Below are 5,900 nucleotides of genomic sequence, written 5' to 3' on the forward strand. Positions count from 1 at the left end.
AGTGTTTAATACAGCAGAACGGTGCCTACTCAGATGCCCAGGTATCAGTGTGTAGTCACCTGGCAGGAGAATCAGACCAGAATGTTGATACAGCTCTGGGCTGAAGCAACCAAAACCACTGACTTTTAACTCCTCAGAGAAGAATCTCAAACTGTATGATGGGTATATCTCAGCAGCTGCTGGCTGATGAAATGGACTGGACAGCAGTGCAGGGAGAACATAAGTGTGCAGGGACACTGCATAAGAACAGTGCAGGAGCTCAAGGTGAGGTACCAGAAGGCCAATCCAGGACTACCTGACAACATGTTTATTTCATGAGGAACTGGACCGTGTTCTGAGAAGCATGCCGTGTATAGAGCCTGATTTCAGCATGGACTTAGCTGTGGAGCCAGGATGGGTGTATGTTTAGAACTTAGATGTCTGAGAAGACACGCTCCACCCCACCAGACAGCCCTAAAAGGGTTGGTGGGTAATGACACTAGGTTGAGAGATGATCTCAACCACAAATCACAGGAACTCTTTCCTGACCCAGACCAGGAAGAGCGCAGTGGAGTGGAAAGGCATCACACAGAAGAACTAGGAGAGGACGTAGTCTCTCTGCCAAGTAAAACGGGCACAGACACCTCTGTTGTTATGAAGGATATTACAAAATATTTGGGTGGGTTTTACCTCTAATCCTAGCTGCTGCTTCAGCTGGGGGCAAATGCTGTCATTACACTTGTCCATCCATCCTGACTATGCTGCTTAAAATGGTGTGCAAGTGGATTAAAACCATCTGCAAACCTGCAGCTGAATGCAATAATATCTTCTTAATGAAAAAACATTCATAGGAAAGTAAAAAACTTCTTGACTATACCTAAGTCCAGGCAAAATGTAGCTTGCCAGAACACACTACCATCCAAATATACCTGCATGTTCAGGCACATTCCCACTAGCGTAGAAGTCAGTTTATTGCTGATCTGCTTTTTGGTCCGTTCCTGGAGGTTCCTCCCTCTCCCCCCCCGGCTCAGTAAATATTACAGGCAGTCTCTGAGATTCCTTGGTAAAACAAGCCTCCCTCTGCCACCATTATAACTTGCAATCCCTGTCCAGTCACTTATCAGTTCATCTGTCACAAGACATAGGAAGATTTCCTTTGCATGTAGAGAAAGTCTTCTTCCTAAGGCCTGGAATAACTGGGCCCTCTTCCATTCTGGAATCTGAAGCAGCATGGAGTCTTGTAAGGTTGCAGTTGCCTGAAAGAGGTTTAATATAATCCCCATTGCCACTCTGTCAGCCAGGACATGGTACTCTCTCCTGTGCCCACCCCCCACCCTCCTTTCCCAAAAAGAGGTTTTTTGGGAGATTTAGAAAATAAAATCAACTCCCCATTTAATTTTCTGAGAAAACTCCTTTAGAAAGATTCACAGTTTGCAGGCATTTGTTGCGTGAAAGAACCAGAAAAGAGAATGGCATTCTTCTGAGGTAACAGTTGCTACTTTTTAGTTGTGGCTGTATACACGGAGTGTGGAAATAGGGAGTCAAGGACATGCCCAGTCTTTTCTTTCCTCACTCAGGACCAAGTAAGACAGAAATAGTCTCACTGAGGGATGGGAGGCCAACTAGGAGACCACTCAGTGTCAGTGACAGGCTTCAGAAATTGAGTTCAACATCATGGAGGACCAGAGATGATGTAACAATGGAGGTGCAAAAGGACTGCTCCATCTGATCAGAAAAGCCAATGGAATTGAAGGAGAAGCAATAAGAAGTTGGAAGAAAAACAAAGAAGGAGAATAAGGTGTCTGAGGAGAAGTTGCTGGTGGAGTATCTCCACCTGACTGTGAGATGAGAGAGCAAGACATAGAGTTTCAAATGGGACATATGTGAGAGATTATTTGGGCCCATGAACCAATGGGGGTGAATCCACATGGTAGGGTCTCCTTGTTGAAACAGTCCAGACTTCCAGAAGATCATGGATCCTTATGCATCCAATGTAGGTGTCCATGAATATGGTGCAGTGATCTATAAGGATCTGCATAATGAAGGAATAGTATCCTTTCCTGTTAATGTACTTAATTCCTTGACATGGTGAGCATAGGATGGGTATATATGAGTCCCATCAATCATGCTACATAGTTTGGGAATGACATCTGTTCAAACCCCAAAATTATTTCAGGATTATTTCCATTCTTTTCCACCCCGGGGGAAAGCACAGCATTAATTGCCTTGAAAACCTCCAGCACCATGGATTCGTCTACCCTGAACTGATTACTGGCAGATCTGTAACAGTCTGGGGTTGCCAACTTCCACAGGGAGGTAGCAACACAATTCTGGATGGTTAGTGGCTGCCGCTCTTGCATCTGGAAGTTCTGCTGCTCAAGGGCTGGGGCAAGCTCCCTACACAGCTCCAAAGAGAGTGGCTTTTCATATGCAAAAGTTCTGGCCCCACTGCTGCACATCCCATGTTTCCGTCACAATGCAGTCCCACTACTGTGTGCTTGTGCTCCTGGTTCAGAAGAGGTGGTCTGCATTGGGAGCATCTGCCATGGGAAACTGCATCTGCTCAGTCCATCTATTCATGGTCCCCATCTCTTATTGTTGTGCTCCTGCTGCCTCCATCTTCTCTGGTCTAAAAGCAGCCTCTGAAACACCTTCCACCATCTCTTGGCATCTCTCTGTGAAGGCACAAAAAAACCCCGTTGCCTCCATAGAAAGCTGCAGCCGTTGGTCTGGGTTACTGGGGCAAGGAGGAGCCAGATCTTTGACACGTAACAGCACACCACCACACCAGTTGGGTCCTGCCAGGAAATGAATTTCCTGTACCTAGTTTATTTTCTCTCTCAGTCCCCTGACTGGGCAGACAAGTTGCCCCACAACACCCTGTGAATGAGAACAGAGAACGACACAGCGAGTTGTAGCACTATGAATCTCAGGAAATGCACCCAGATAGTTGTGTTCCTTATCCCAGCCACATACAGCACCAGAGCAGATGAAAGACCTAACAGCAGAGTGCTTATATCAACCATATGGTTATATTAAAGTCAGTTATGCAACTGCTTACTGACTAACCCTCAATCACTTAACCAGTGGGGACCTAGCCTTAGACAGACTGAAATATACTGGGGGCAAACTTGATATTTGCCTACACGTACATTAATGAACGTTAAAGCTACACAACAGGACCTCACAGCTATCTGTCAGATGTGGGCACAAGACATCTTATTTTCTTTTAAGAAGCTGGGCCATCCACATTGTATGTTGGAGAACAGAGGGTTGGAGCTTGAAGGGTTTCTTGTTCCTGATCTGGGATCTGTATTCAACCATGCTGCTTTGTTTTGATGAGTTCTGTTTTTAGTTCCTTATTGTTATGGTGTCCCGACCACTCCAGGCCCTGGGCAGCCAGAAACTGAAAGATATAATTATAAGAATGAGGACAGGAACCAATTATTTCCCCTTTCTAACAAGTCAGGAAATGGTAATTAAAATAAACTTCAGTTAGAAAAATGGAGTTTGCCTATTAGGAAATACTTAAGAACAATTATACCTGTTGGAAAAACCTGCCAAGATAGAAACACCATCACTGGAGTTAATCAAGGCTAAGGCTGCACCCTCATGGTCAGGGCCATCTCAGAGAGAACCCATGGTTGCAAGGGGTTGTGAGTTGGGGAGGGGTCACTCACAGGGAGACAGCTCCTCACTCCTCCAAGTCCCATACCACCTCTGTCTGAGGAAGTGGAGCCTGTGCTACACTTCCTGGACCCCAAGTCTGCTTGTTCCCAGACCCTACCTAGACTCTAGACCTGGCCTAAGAAAGTCTCCACCCCACACCAGCGAGAGGCAAGGCAGGTGAGAAGGAAGTGGCTGCAGGGAAGGAGATAATTTGATGTTTTGTTTTGGGAAGTAGTGGTGGGAATAAGGGTCCTTTCCTCAATGGCTCCCAGTTGCCTTACTTTCTCCCTACTCAGGGTTTCTTTTGTGCCCTTCCCAGCTACTTCCTCCTGTTCCTCGTCTCCTTTACAGGTGTTCTCCAGGCTCCTCCCCACCCTTCCCAGCTGCTGCTGCTTCCTCTGGCTCACTCCTATTTTGGCCACTTCATGCTGAACCTAATATGAAGCTCCTCAGGAACCACTATCTTCATGCTACCTGCTGTTTTCTGTTCCTGTCCCAGAACTCCCCTCCCTTCAGGTAGCCTCTCCTCAGTCAGTCTGACCTGTTCCCAGTCTACCCTGCACCCTCTCTCTTCCCTAGTCACAGGCAACCTGACCTAATCTGTGGAAGTTATAAGTGTTTTCGTTAAATAAATAAGACACTATTTGAATTATAAAATGTGAGGGTGGGCTAAGAACCATTCCTTAATAGGACCCCAAATGAGGTGGTCTCCAGGGATATACTTGAACTGGTTCTGTGCTCCTTATTTAGGGATACTGAACTCTGTTCTGCCATGAAGCATGTGAGATAACTGGCTAACCCACTGGAACCCCCTTCCAACGGACTCTAACTGTGCTGATTCCCTGCAAAAGGAAGGTACATCCTCTATGAAGAGCATACAACTCAGCCTTTCATTAGAAGTCTGGTTAGTGGAGACATTCAGCACAGGAATGCGGGCTTGATATCGTTTTCATTTCACCCTGAGGATTAAATTTAGTGTCTTACGTAGCACAGACCACAAACAATTCCTGACATCCATCCAAGGGATCCCTAAAGGCCCTGTTACCTTGGCATGTATAAGAAATAAATGCAATATGGAGGGGAAGTATTGGTGGGGTTTTCAAGCATCGTACAGAATCTTACCACCAGTATTTCATAGCATAAAAGCTCGCAGTGCAAATTGACTGGGTTACGCTGGCTGCTTCTGACTCTCATCCCTTCTCTTTGTTTTCATTCTCTAGGTCATCCTGTCTTCAGTGAATAAGCAGGCACATTTTGCTCCGTTCATTTTCTTTTCCTTTGTTGAATTGCTGATTTGGAGCCAAAGGTTTGTTTGGGCAGGTGACAATTTAGCTGCCTATTTTGTGCTACAAAGACACCAATTTAGATCCCATCCACACTACAACTGCAATCATGTCAGCAGAGCTGAATACAAGGTAGTTCAGCGTACCCCTTTCTTGAGCTTTAGCATGATTCTTAAAATAGAGGTAGGTCTCATCTACACTCCAGAAGGGGAACTGTGCTTTAAACCAGGTTGGGGCTGAGGTGGTGGGAGGAGGGAGCCCTGTGAAAGAGAGGTGGTGAGGAGTTCAGGTTTGGTGGCAGACGGGGGCTGCAGGGGGCTGGAGCAAGGGCAAGTGGGGCTGAAAAAGAAGCAGTTGCAATTCACTCAAAATAGGCAAGGCCCTTCTGTGAAAGCCATTTCAGGTAACACCAGACCCACTGGCAAATGATTAGATGTGTCCTTAACTCAGTTGCTGGCCTGGTGTACATAGGGTCCAAATAGTCAGAATATGTCTATGCTCTCTTTTCTTAATCATGAGACTGCCAGAATCAAACCCACAATGGATAAAATAACATGTACGTGCATCGGTGTCCTTAATGGAGAGAACCCCAAAACTGTTCAGCTGTGTGGCATGGGCCGCATATTGCTAACAGAGAGTAGCCTCTGATTCAAGCAGTAAGGCCCTGTGCTTTTAGAACAGGAGAATCCAAGTATGGGCTCTGCTGTCAGTGTGCAATGCCAAGTGGCCATGGTGGGCTGCATAATAGGGACAGTTACTAGAGACAAGATGGGTGAGGTAGCATCTTTTAAGAGATCAACTTCTGTTGGTGACAGAGACAAGATTAAAAAGAGGCTGTGAGTGGGTCACAACAATTAGTGTATGTTACAAAAATCTGTAACCCACTAACCCTCTATTTTTGTCCTCTGACTGCAGAGGTGCTAACGGGCCATTCCATCTTGAATGGTCCCTCACAATATGCACTAATTA

The sequence above is a fragment of the Chelonia mydas genome, chromosome 3 (assembly GCF_015237465.2).
Source record: "Chelonia mydas isolate rCheMyd1 chromosome 3, rCheMyd1.pri.v2, whole genome shotgun sequence".
NCBI lineage: Eukaryota > Metazoa > Chordata > Testudines > Cheloniidae > Chelonia > Chelonia mydas.